This window comes from Apodemus sylvaticus, chromosome 4 (genome assembly GCF_947179515.1).
Source record: "Apodemus sylvaticus chromosome 4, mApoSyl1.1, whole genome shotgun sequence".
In the NCBI taxonomy this organism is placed as follows: Eukaryota; Metazoa; Chordata; class Mammalia; order Rodentia; family Muridae; genus Apodemus; species Apodemus sylvaticus.
Window position 1 is genome coordinate 36,937,237 of NC_067475.1, and position 14,461 is coordinate 36,951,697.

General features: G+C 38.9%; 1 protein-coding gene across 1 annotated transcript in view; it reads right to left on the reverse strand.

Moving 5' to 3' along the window:
- The window catches only part of Ndst4 (N-deacetylase and N-sulfotransferase 4), a 327,865-nt gene that overhangs the window by 36,039 nt on the left and 277,365 nt on the right, over positions 1-14,461 (reverse strand). The window lies entirely within an intron of this gene.

A 14,461-nucleotide genomic window follows, 5' to 3' on the forward strand; every position in this document is an offset into this window, starting at 1 on the left:
GGCAGACATCTGGTGCACGCTGAAGAATCCTGTCAAAAGGAGCTTTCTTTCTTCTTCAACCTTTACTGCTAAAATGAAAGCATAGCACCTAATCAGGTTCTTAGGCAGCGTGTTTTTTGCAGAAATCTTTGAATGGATTCCCAAAGCAAGGATGTTTCAGCTATATATTCGAGAAGACTTATGACCTTGTCACATTAATTGCCACATAGTATCTGGCAAGACACTGAAGCAAGAACAGTACATGTCAAACATCTCTCAGTCTTACTCTATAGTATGGCACTTGAAGTAGATAGTTCAAACAGTTTCTGGTACACAGTCAAGCTCTGGAATATAGTTATTTTTCCAGTCAATATGTATGACCATGTTCTCTCACAAGAAATTGGTATTCATTTCTCAAAAATAATAATTCTAAGTGTACTGCATTTCCTCTTTTTTAAGATGGAAGTGATACATCTGGGGATTGTTCTCTAGCAGATCCAACATCTCTAACAGTAAGTATCCCATGATCCTCTGCTACCTGCGCTTTCCCATGGATGCCTGACTAAATATTCATTTCTGTACATTCATGATGAGTTCCTCTGCTGAAGAGAGGAAACCTAGGTGGGGCGTGTGGATGGGTTGGCACAAGCGTAGAAGCCTAGGATGGACTCTTGCTACAATGTTTTTCTATGGGAAAGGTTTCCTCAGAGAGGTAGTTAAAAGAAATTTTTCAATTGGCAGAATTTGGGGTAACATAAAAAATTTCCAGCTGATGTGTAAATCTTCACACTTGTAGGTGTGCTTGAGCTAATTATCATGGTGAAGTGAGACAACTACAGTACCATGAGAACGGGAGATTCGGTCTCCTAGTCTACTGGGTGCACCATCATGTAGCATAACTGTAAACTGCAAAGTTACAGTTTATACAGAAGAGAGCTATCATCCTGAGATGCCAGAGACACCAGGGAAAACTTCTAGTAACCAAAAAGAGTGAGCCAGAAGTTAGAAGATCCAGAATAGAAGACTGGATGGAGGGGAGGTTTGGCATTGGCAACAGCTTTGGCAACAAATGTAGCGACTCGGTGACCCATTCTCTCAACAAACATCTTCAAGGTTTCCTAGGAAATGTGTTCTTGGAAATCTTGTCAAAACTGCCCACTTGAAGGGAACCATTGTAAGAAACAAGTGGAAATGAGTGGGCACTTGGTATTTACTGTGGAGGATGCCTTTCTGTCCACTGGCAATGTCAACTGCTCCACTTAGTAAAACAGCAGCAACAGGGCCTCCCAGACCTCCAGTTGTTATTGCTTTGTTGTGTTTGTGTTGCAGATTGAAAATGGCCCTTGGACAGATGGTGAATGCCATCTGACTAGCAGGTCTCATGATGCATCTCCCTCCTGCTTCCCAGAGGTGTCCCATATCCAAGGCCTGACCAGAGATTATAAGAGGACCTGCTCCTCTCAGGTAACACAGTTGTCTGTGTGAAGGGAAAGGGGAGACTATATATTGCATTGAGGTCACATTCTCAGTCAGATATTTCCCTTTTGTCTGTCTATCATTACCCTTATGGAATTCCCCCCGCCCAAATGTTACCTCTGTAAATCCTTCGAATGAATACAAAAGGTGCGATTCATACCTCATACAGTTTGAAAATGCATGAGTCCTGGAGAGATGGCTTAGTGGTTAAGAGAACTTGACTGCTCTTCCAGATGGTCCTGAGTTCAATTCCCAGCAACCACATGGTGGCTCACAACCATCTGGAATGGGATCTGATGCCCTCTTCTGGTGTGTCTGAAGGGAACTACAATGTGCTCACATACATAAAATAAATAAATAAATCTTTAAAAAAAAAAAAGAAAAGAAAATGCATGTGATGTAAGTGGCTTTATATACCCACCTCCCACCAAGATTATCTTGAAGTATAATGTGTGAAAAATACTAGCATTTTTTTCTCTTTTTTTATTTTTTTGAAAATTCCATATGTGCATGTCATTCGTGCTTTGGTCAAGTTCACTCCTATACCCTATGCTATAATTCCTAATTACTACTTTTCTCTCCCAAGTTCATGTGATCTTATTAAAAAGCACAGTGAGCTCATTTATTGCTGCCTGTATGTGTCTGGGTTCAGGACCCTCCACTGGTGCACATTTAGCCTCTCATAGCCTGGATCCCTGCAAACCATTCTGTCTCCTGTCAGACATCAATTGCAATGGTTCCTCAGCCATGTCAAGGCTTCATTACTACCTCCCTGATTCATGACAGGGTTTGGTCTGGCTTGATCTTGAACAGATCTTGTCCGTGCTGTCACAAGCCTGTCAACTCATACCCTCAACTGCTTAGGTATATCCAGAGAACACTTTTGAGGTAGTAACCCCTGGCCTCTGGGTCTTACAAGCTTTCTCCCTCTCTTGCTCCATTATCTCTCAGCCTAGAAAAGGAAGATGTTACATTTTGGGTTAAAAATTCTCAAATTCATCTGAAATAACAAAAAATACAGGATAGCTAAAACTATTCTCAACAGTAAAAGAACTTCTGGGGGATTCAGTATCCCAGACCTCAAACTTTACTACAGAGCAATAGTGATAAAAAACTTCATGATATTGGTACAATATCAGGCAAACAGATCAGTGAAATAGGACTGAAGACCCAGAAATGAACCCACACACCTATGGTCATTTGATCTTCGACAAAGGAGCTGAAAGCATCCAGTGGAAAAAAGATAGCCTGTTCAACAAATGGTGCTGGTTCAATTGGAGGTCAGCATGCAGAAGAATGTGCATCGATCCATTCTTATCTCCTTGTACTAAGCTCAACTCCAAATGGATCAAGGACCTCCACATAAAACCTGACACACTGAAGCTAACAGAAAAGAAACTGGGAAAGACCCTTGAGGACATGGACACAAGGAAAAAGTTCCTGAGTAGAACACCAATAGCTTATGCTCTAAGATCAAGAATTGACAAATGGGACCTCGTAAAATTACAAAGTTTCTGTAAGGCAAAGAACACTGTCAAAAGGACAAAACGTCAAAAGGACCAACAGATTGGGAAAGGATCTTCACCAACCCTAAATCCGACAGAGGGCTAATATCTAATATATGCAAAGAACTCAAGAAGGTAGAACCCAGAGAACCAAATAACCCCATTAAAAAGTGGGGTACAGAGCTAAACAAAGAATTTTCACATGAAGAACTTCGGAGGGCTGAGAAGCACCTTAAGAAATCTTCAACATCATTAATCATTAGGGAAATGCAAATCAAAACAACCCTGAGATTTCAACTTACACCAGTCAGAATGGCTAAGGTCAAAAACTCAGGAGACAGCAGGTGTTGGCAAGGATGTGGAGAAAGAGGAACACTCCTCCACTGCTGGTGGGATTGCAAAATGATGCAACCACTTTGGAAATCAGTCTGGCAGTTCCTCAGAAATCTAGGCATGACACTTCCAGAGGACCCTGCAATACCACTCCTGGGCATATATCCAGAGGATTCCCCAACATGTGATAAGGACACATGCTCCACTATGTTCATAGCAGCCCTATTTGTAGTCGCCAGAAGCTGGAAAGAACCCAGATGTCCCTCAATGGAGGGATGGATACCAAAAATGTGGTATATTTACACAATGGAGTACTATTCATCTACTAGAAACAATGAATTCATGAAATTCTTAGACAAATGAATGAAGCTGGAGAACATCATACCAAATGAGATAACCCAGTCTCAAAATATCAATCATGGTATGCACTCACTGATAAGTGGATATTAGCCTAGAAACTTTGAATACCCAAGACATAATCCACATATTAAATGATGTCCAAGAAGAACGGACAAGTGGTCCCTGGTTCTGGAAAGACTCAGTGCAGGAGTATAGGGGAATACCAGAACAGGGAAGTGGGAAGGCATAGATGGGGAACAGGGGGAGGGAAGAGGGCTTATGGGACTTTCGGGGAATGGGGAGCCAGAAAAGGGAAAATCATTTGAAATGTAAATAAAGAATATATTGAATAAAAAAATTAAAAAAAAAAGAATTCTTAAAGACCACTGAAGCATGTGGTAATTTTCTTTGGAAAATACATGATTTTTTTTTTTTGGATTGTCCAATAAATTCATGCATATAAACCTCCAGAAATGGAGTTAAATGAAATCTGTTAAAATTAACATACCTTCCTTAAAAATGTAAAGACAGAGATTCAATTTTACATTGGCTGTCATATATTTCTTCCAATATTTCTTCATAATTCAATCTTCTACCTTCTATACCCATGGACTAGGCTTAGCTTAATCCTCTACCTGTGTTTTCAGCAGTGCCAAAGAAGGTTGGGCTAGCATCTTTTAATTTATTTTTTAATTTAATAATGAAACATTTCTTATTTTAGTTATTTCACAAATATTATAATGAGAAATTATATTTCACACCCCCTCTTGACCCTGTCTTCCAATGAAAAGGCCTTATACAACTGAAAGTGAGACAAATGATATGAAGTCTCTTGTTAAGGTTAAAGCTACTCTGTCTGTCTCTCTCTCTCTCTCTCTCTCTCTCTCTCTCTCTCTCCTCTCTCTCTCTCTGGGATTCCCGTTTCAATTATTGTTGGCTATAAAATGGCTGTAATTGAAGAATGAGCCTGCTTTGCAGTCAGAGGCAGAAACCATAGTTGGAAGAACATTTTGGTGCACGACACTGTGTGCCTGTATGGAGCAGAGGTGTCTGTGATGCCCACAGCACTCCCTTTAGGATAGTTATAGGAGTGAGAATCACATGTCTCCCTTGTTCCAACCAAGGTGTATTTTAATGCCACTGTAGAGCATCACCCTACATGTGATGTAGTGTGTTTCAGAGTTCACTTCTTTGAAAGAGTAAGGAGCTTGTGGCAGTGTGGATCAATACACTTCTTGTTACGACTGGAATATTCTATTGGGTGTACTAAAATGCAGCTGAAACAACCAGTGTTCTTTTGGGGATGTAGTTAATTTACTCTTTGCATATGCTTCTTCTCCTGTCGGTGCTCTAGCAACACATAGTTTCAGCCTGCTCGAGGACCTCTCTGAGTACCACTTTCTGAATTACGATTGCTCAGTCCACCTACTGCAGCAGGCACATGATTGCTCAGTCCACCTACTGCAGCAGGCACACGGCATTCTCTGTCTCAGAAATAGGAGAGTCTGCTTCGGAATCTTTGAATAATTCATTTTCCTGTTCAATGCCCAAATTTTCACTCAATTCATAGTCGAAGTTTTGCCAATTTCTCTAGCTTATGCTAATACTGGCTGCAAACTCCCCTCAGCCCAGTCAGCAAGAACAGGAGCCCAGGGGGCTTTCCATACGTTAATCAATGTTCTTAAATCCCTGGACCTCAGTTTCTTTGTAAAACAATGAATAATAGTTTCTACCACATAAGGTTTTTGTACCCATTAAATTCATTATGAGTATTAAAATAATAAAAGCATGCTGTATATAAAAGAGTGCTTATTATTTTATTCCATACCAGCCTTTTCTTTCCCTTTGCCCTATTAGTGAGACAGCTTGAACAAAGAAAGTTTAATTTAACCAGTGGACTATATTATTATGAGCAGCCATCAATAGGACCACTGCCTTCCCTTGTGAACATAGCTAAGCCCCCTCCTAGCTTTGTCTACCCCTTCATGTCATACTTTATTCATATTTCAACACCTAAATTGTTTTGCACATGCACACAATCATTTTATTCAGTTAAATTATACTGCAGCTTATCATAAGTCCATCTACAAGACTATAAATCTTCTAATAGTGAGACTGTGGTCTGTGTTCCTCATTGCTACATCTAGCACATGAAATGTTTAATAAATGCTTGTAGACAGAAAAACTGATATCCCCGCTTCCAGAAAGCACAGGAAACTTTGTGGAGCAGGTACTGGCAAATCCTGATAGAAGCTTGAAATGTAGTATAATAGGAACTATGTGGATGTTTGTTTGCAAAATTATGACAGAAACAAAGAGACAGAACTCTTTATTACTCTAAATATTCATGGCATCCCTGAGTCTACTTTAGAACTTACACATTCCTTTCTTTTTATGAGAGTATACCTTTGTTTGAAGACATTAGTCCCTTGGCTGTAGGCAATAAGGAAGAGGTGTTCAGCTCCTATGGTTACTGAATTTTTCCACACACAGCTCAACAAAGGGTGCTCCTCTTTGTTCAAATGAAGGTTTCTTAATGCTTAGCAAAGGCAGGAGAGCAAGTGAATGTGCTCTCCTGAGTGCTGCCGGCTAGGTATTGCCAATCTGTGAGAGACTTCCTAGTTGTTATATGTTCAAGGCGGTTACTTAGGCTCGCTGACACAGTAAATGTCTTTCTTGTTCATATTTCTAACTTTGAAACTGATGAAATGGAAACTTTTGGGGTCACCAAATGGCTCAGTTGGCAAAGGGGCCGGCCATGAAGCCTAAAAATCTAAATTAAAAATTCCAGAATCTGTATAGTGGAAGGAAAGATCTGACTCTCAGCAGGTTTCCACTTCTCTCCAAGTGTGAAGTGACATGTAAGTAGACATACACACCACACACCACACACACACACACACACACACACACACACACATACACATGCACACACACCATAAAAATTAAAGTGCTCTCTTACACATACACATACAAGCACAATGAGGAGGGGAGGAAATCCCCTAGTTGTTCACCAATGATACTGGTTAAACTAAAGTACTTCTCAGATGGCTGTACCAACAGATACATGCTGTTCTCTGGGTGCTAAGCTGGCAGAGAGCCCCACCGTTCCACATGCTTCATTAGAATTAACCGTTGCCATCATTTCCCATCTTCCTACAGGTTTGTTATGGTCCTGATTCAGTGCTTGCATCTCAGCAGACTGTCTTTCTTTATGACTCTGCTCTGTCTCCTTTATCACTACCTTGGGGCTTTCCAGCTGACTGTATTTCTGCTGTCACCCCTTCTCTGGCGTAGTCCCCTCCTTGCCTGTTAATTACAACTGTATTGACAAAGCATTTGCATTTTCTATTTTATATGCTGGTAGTGGTTGTTCAGACTTTCCCTATGCTGAGTTTCAAGATATTGTCTGATGATTTCAATGCCAATGCATACAATATCCAACTTTTATTGATTACCTTCCACATTCCAGGCATTTGCTTGACATAGATTTTATTTTTCTAATCCTCAAAGCAAGACACATTTTATTATCCTTTCTTTGTAGTTGAGGAAGGTAAGAGGCAATAAGTTTTAGTTTGGTCTTACTGAAGGTCACATAACAAGTTAGTTCATATTTGGAAGCTGAAGCTGCAGTTAAATTGTGTGGGGGTGGGCAGGGGTGAGGATTCTGGGAAAAGAGGGGACAGGGAGACAGAGACAGAGACTTTGGCAGTGAGAATGTTGCTCACAGAGGCTTTCCCAGACCTGGGAGGGAAGCAGTGCCTTCATTTTATGCCTCATTCTATTGAGATTGTTTTAATTTTAAAAAGTCAGGACATGACAGGGAGCTTATGTAGATGTCTTCTCATTCGACAATAAGCTTGTTCCCTACATAATTGAAATAAACAGATAATAATAAATCACAATAAACAGCAAGTCACTGCCTTGTGTATCTAGCAGTATAGATATGTTTAAACTGTGAGAACAAAATTAAGTCAAAATTGCTTCAGGCAGCCTGCGGTTACGGTGCCAGACTATGAGTCTGCAACTCTGCCTTCATGAGGTGAGGTGACTCAGGGCAGGGTTAGCACCTGAAATAGTTGAAGCAATTTTACTTTTAAGTAAGTATGCAAATCGTGCAGGTAGAAGATTCTCGGAAGCAAAAGGCAAGACTTAAAAACTGAAATCAATTTTGATGAAACCCCTCCCCCGAAGAACTAAAGCATGGATTTTGAAAAGGTCCTACCATGTGTGTCATTTTGAATGGCATGTTTTCACAGGAAGAAAAATAACGTTGGTTTCCATGAGACCTGGTTAGCCCAAGCTCACATTTCCTTTGTGCCTCTGAAAATCTGCTTTGTTCCTAGCTTTTCCACGTTTCTCTTCTGTGCTACCGTGGAATTATTGGTTGGGAATTGGTTATCACCCTGTGGGTCACGTGCCTGTTCCAGATTGGTAGGTCCCATCTAGACCCGAATTAATGGCAGAATTCATCTCCCCCTTGGTTTGCTTTATGCTGTTCCAAGCTCACTGGTGAAAGCATAATATAAAAGACATTTTTTATTAAAACTCTTACTCTTTCCCATCTCTGCATGGTACACGGTGGTGTTGTTTTGAAGCTACTTCTGGTCCATTTCTTCCTGGCACACATCTGTAAAGAGTTGTCACCAGGGCTTCATGGAACAGTGGAGTGACTTCCAATGTTCTGTCTGTCACTGTGACTTATACCAAATACAATCCACGTGCACTGATGAGATATTCTAGTGAGATAGGGAGGTTTATTCTCAGTGTTCCCATCAACAAATCCTCGTGGTACATCTGGGAAACAGACTCCATCTCAGATGCTGAGTCTACTTGTGCTTCAAGAATCCCCTCCTGAGTCCCTCAGAGACTCAGGAACATCCTGGCTTCCAGAGACGTCTATTCCACATGAATTCCCTTAACCCATCTCTTGTGGCACCTGGTGGTCTGATTATTTTTCAGAGTTCACTTTTAAATCATTGAACAACAGAAGAGTGTAAGCACCAACCTGTAGTCTAGGGCTGATGGGAGAGGGCCTTGGTTCTGTGGATGTGACAGAGGTAGGTGAAAATCTTAACAACCCTACTGTAAGCACAAGGTGTCTCAAATTTATCCAAAACACTTATGTCTTGCTTATATATTATGCCTGTATTTATTAAAGTGAGTTGTTACTTTTAGTGTTTCTTTAGAAATGTTTTTTATAGGAAAACCCAGAAGGGTTTCATTTGTTCTACAATTCCTGTTAACAAATAACTGAAGTCTGCCTCTGCCTGTCCCCTGCCCCCAATATCAATGCTACTTTTGCATTTTTATGAATATCCTACAGGAAATAGATAGCCAAATGGAAAAATCTCTAAGTAACAACAACAAACGGGTCTTTGAATTCCCATGAGTCAGATGGCTTATTGCAGAATTATGCATTTGGTGTAGCATTCAAATTACTAGAATTTTTATATACCATACACAATACAAGTTTCTTTTTTGTTGTTAAATGGAGTGCTTTAATGTACTTTGCAATTATTGCAGTTCATAAAATGTGAAAATATTTTAAGTTTCATTATTTTTAAGGTGATCTCTGTAGATTTTTTTCACTGACTACATGCTAAGAAGTATTTCTGTGGTAAGTTCATCTCTTGACCAGGAGATGTCTGAAAATGATTGGTAGGAGAAGGAAAACCAAGACTTATTTCATCCTTCTCAGTTGTCAAAATCTCTGACCTTGTAGAGTCAAAATCGTGGTGTCCTTCGCTAAAACTTAGACAATCAAGACGGGGAGAAGTTACTGAGGGCATAGAAAACTGTCGTGGAATAAGGAAAGAGGAGGTAGGATGTTAACAAAAAGACAACTCTTCATTGGAAAATAATAGGCTCCTAATTATTAAGATGTTGTCAATAAAATATATGATATTTTATCATAACTACATTGACTATTTCAGAAAAGCTTAAAGATAGACAGATCAGAGCTTTAAAATTAGTTTTTTTCTTGGAGCAGGGAAATTAGTCACTGAAAGTCCTTTTTTTTAGACTTGCCTACAACTACGTCTGCCTGCTGCCTTTGAAGGTATCGCTGTTCATGCCCAGAAAGCCATTCGGAGCTTCCTTCTCCCCTAACTTTATTTCTTTCTGTTCTTCATAGTCCTATAAAAAGGGTCTCTGTGTTCTCTCTATAAGCCAATATCTTTCTTTGCTTCCTCCCCTTTATATATATTTGCTTAGGTGTTTGACAGAGGAGAGAAGACCCACCCTGAATGGTATCATCTCACAGATTGGCGATTAATATAAGCTGAAAGAAAAAGGAAGTTATCGACCATCCTCTATGCACTGGCCCATCCTGATATGTACTGCTTTGACTCCATCATGCTGTGACTGCCTTGGTGGGCTAATCCTCTCACCTGTACACAGTGCAATTTTTGTTTATTTGTTTGTTTATTTTATGGCTAGCAAGTAAAAGTGAAAGTGGCTCTTGCACCATTATGTTCTAGTTTGTGTGTGTGTCTGTGTGTGTGTATATTTTTTTTGCATACATACATATATACACACATATAGTTTGCAATGTAGCCGAATTATAAATAAACTATAAAATGTTAAAGACAATAAAAATATGAAGGCAAATTTACAATGATCCTTTTTTTAACACAATAAAAAAACTGTTGCAGTTTGCAAATCTCATGATAGTAAAACTTTCCTTTGTTACGTAACTGTTTTCAAAATGTAGTTTTAGCAAATTCCCACTGAACCCATCATCAGATTCTTCCCAGCTTTAAGAGACAGTCCATGATGGAAGGAGACTTATATTTCTAAGCATAAAATCACCAAACTGCATCTGAGCAAGAATAAGAAAGCCTGGACTTAGTCCCAGCTCATCACTAATAAGTTAAGGGACTTATTTCAGTTCCCAAGATTGGGTTAGATGTCCCTAACTTGTTTCGTTCTTACCATCTATAACTCTGTGTCGGCATTCATTTGTTACTTCAACAGACAAATATTAATAGCAGGCACAGTGTTGATGCAACCAGTTTTGTGATTTATTTATATCAATGATACTCAAATCTTAACATTTTTTAACTAGATCCTGCTGCCTTGATATCTAGAATAACCAAACCGCTAGTCATCTGCAGTTAAGAACTGGGATTTACCTCTCCGCATCTCTCTATGGATAACTCTGGAGACAATGGCAGAAACTGAGAAGACAGCTCCTGAGCATTTCCCTGGACACAGAGAAAGTAAGAATCTGCTTTATGCTCGGATGTTTGTTGATAGTGAGACTCCAGAGTGGCTGAGAGAAGACTGAGACTGAGCTAACCTGACAGTTTGAGAGCTTAAGAGCATCGATTAGAACATGTGCAAATCTGACCTCCCCACTGCCGCCACATTCGTGGCTTTGGTTCCTATAATAGGAGTTCTTTATTCATTTTTTTTTATGTCCTACAGAGTTTATTCAATCAAAACAGTAAGGGATAGGAATTAAAAGGACCCAAGAGTGTAATTTTTAAATTCTCATATAGTGGAGGCAGAGCCATTGAGGAGCCCATCTGAGCATTATATTTTTCATGTGCATGGATACACATGCCTGTATCAAACAGCTTTGGAAGAATCAATTTCCCATGAGATAGGAGCGTTTATGCATTTCCGTAGCCGCCGATCATGCTGCCTATTGGCAGAGACTCACATTGCACTTTTTAATTAGGTGACAAAGCAACCTCACATATAGAGTAGTTGGTGCTAATGAAAATTTACATAAGGAACCAAAGGAATTAAACAGAGGTGAAGATTACCATTTTGCACTTTTTCTTTCGATGTGTAGTCATAAAAAAAAAGTGTGAATTGAAAATGTAAAGGAAAATAGCAGTTGATTTCTATTTGAGAGTGAAGAGTACTAAATAAGAAGAACTACTCAAAACTATAAAAAGTCTCCCTGAATGTTTCTTTCTCACAGTGTGGAAGAGAAACAAAGATATCCTGTCTGCCTATTCTAAATGAATGTCATGATGAGAAGAGCGTAAAATGTTTACCAGCTAATTCTGGTTTTGCTTATATATGGCAAATGAGGGTAATTTCTATTTCACTTTGTGAATAGAAATTTCCATTTCATTGATGTGAATAAGAAAGTGGATACAACCATGGGGAGGAAACTCAGAGACTCACACCCTTTATCACCACTTCACCAATTTCATTTTTGACATCACCTTTGATCAGGAAAGTCTGTCTAATATTCTGCAATAAGTCAAATGCTTTCAGCTTCCCACCTACCTAAATAATTTGGTCTTGACCTTGGCCATTCCTCTATTTTTGGTTCTTTGTTTTACTAGTGGAAAATATTTGTGCTTTTATTTTATTACTTTTTTTAACCTTTTTAGTAAAAATGTCCACATGGACAGTCATATGAGTGTGAGAAGAAAGAGTCTTCTAGTAAAGGTTCTTTATGAGATTCCTTTTTAAAAGAAATTCTGGAATTCTCTATTTAATACATACTTTTTTACATTCCCCATCATTTCCTTAAAATATATTTTCACATTTGAAATGATTACAAAAATAAAACTAACTAACCAACCAAACAAAGTATTCTAATGTGAATTAAATATTGTGATGCTTGGAAAGTATGTAGTTCAGTAGTTGGCAAGAAGTTGGCACATTAGTTATTTTAGGTTCCAAAATCTTTCTTTGAATCTATTCTTCTTCTTCTTTTTTTTTTTTTTTTTTTTTTTTTTTTTTTTTTTGGTCAAGTACTTCTTTTTTTTAAAAAATGAATATTTTATTTATTTACATTTCAAATGTTATACCCTTTCCCAGTTTCTCCTCTGCAAACCCTCTATCCCATCTCTCCTGCCCTGCTGATCACCTACTCACCCACTCCTGCCTCACCCCTCTAGCATTCCTCTACACTGGGGCATCAAGCCTTTAGAGGACCAAGATCCTCCCCTCCCATTGATATGAGATAAGGCCTCTTCATTCTGTCCTTCGCTGACTTCTCCAGTGCAGTCCCTGTGCTCAGTCCAATGGTTGGCTACCAGTATTGGCATCTTTACTAGATGCTCTCCAAGTTTCAAATGTCCGTTGAACACACTTCAACAATGTATGGCTGTGTGGATGACAATGCCTTAAGACTTTTGTAAACAATAACATTAAGAATACAAATCTGTAGATTCTTTGAATTGCTTCTGGATCATTGCCTTATTACTCTACTCTTTACTTAGTTATTAACTTAATATTTTGTTAGGTTTATATGTGTTTCATTCTTATGATACATGCGAGCTAAAACAAAAGCTGTGAGGACTCACTAGTTTCATATCTCTTTTTAAGTTATAATTATACTCTTTAATATTTTAATTCCCCTCCCCCAGCTTCTCCTATCCCAGGTCTCTACATGTAGTAGAGATGCTGTCTCCTATACATTTCATAACATTTCAAAATGACTTAGTTCTTTTTTTTCCTTTTTTTAAATTCCTTATTAATTTTTCACAGTTCAGTCTTCATTCCCCTCTCAGTCTGCCCCTGGTCTGAATCCCATCCCATACCTCCTTCTCCCTTCCCCATCTCCAAGAGGATGTCCCCACCACACCATTCCCACCTCACCAGACACCCCTATACACACAATTCCTCGGGGCCTCAAGTCTCTCGAGGGTTAGGTGCATCTTCTCTCCCTGAGGCCAGACCAGGCAGTCCTACTTTTTTGTGGCTGTAATTTTTACCTCAATCCACCACCACTATAATTTATAATTGCATATTGAATTATTGAAGGATAATTCAGTTGATATTTGGAGCCATCATGTTGACAAAATTATATCAGAGCAGTGTTTGTTTGTTTCTATTTACTCTTTTAAAAAATAATAATATTGGGCCAGAGAGAAGGCTCCATGACCAGAGGTGCTGTCTGTGGCAAATGGGAAATGTAAGTTCAATCCTCTGAACCCATAGAAAAGGCAGAGGAGGAGAACTCACAGCATTCTCCTCAGACATCCACACTTGTACAGTAGGATGTGCATGCAGACATTCACATCCATGATTATGTGCTTATTCACAAAATGGACTCAATCGCTAAGTTGTAAAAGGTAAATAGCAAGCTCAATGATATCTAGACAGTATTTAAACATTGTTCTTGTTATTGTTGAAAGTTCAAACTATCTGATAAAAGACAGTCCAATGTCTTTTTTTCTCCTAAAGGCAGATTAAAGGTTGGAGGCCACTGAGGTAAAAGATTGCTTATATATCTATAACCTGTCTAAGGTACTTTTTATTGTTCTGGTATAGGTTACGGCTGATGGCTTGGAGGTTTTGTGTGACTCATAATAGTGGGAGTGGGTCTGTCTCTGACTCTTTTGCCTGCTCTTGGTTGCCTTGTCAAGTCTTAGTTGGAGGTCTTTTTGCCTTGTCTAATTGTATCTTACTTTGTCCTGTTCGTCAGTTTTCTCTTGGAGGCCTGAAACGGAATGAAAGGGGAGTGGATATGGGACAGAGGGTAGTTGCTGGGGGCCTGGGAGAAGTAGCAAGTGGGCAAGCTGTGGTGAGGATGCAGTATATGAGAGAAGAACCAATTTTCAATAAAAATCATATATATATATATATATATATATATATATATACATATATATATATATATATATAAAACAGGTAATCTATTATAAACACATATGGTGAATGATTGCTGATAATTTATCAAAATAGGGCATGATTTAAGGCAACAGTTCATCAGTTCATTTTCAAACATAGTAAAAACTCCTCCTCTGGAATAAGGAGAAAATATAGCATTTTATTCTTTATTTTATGTCCTAGAGCTATTTTTACTACATACAATAGTAGATCTTCAATGCACACAGGTCTAGAGAATCCCT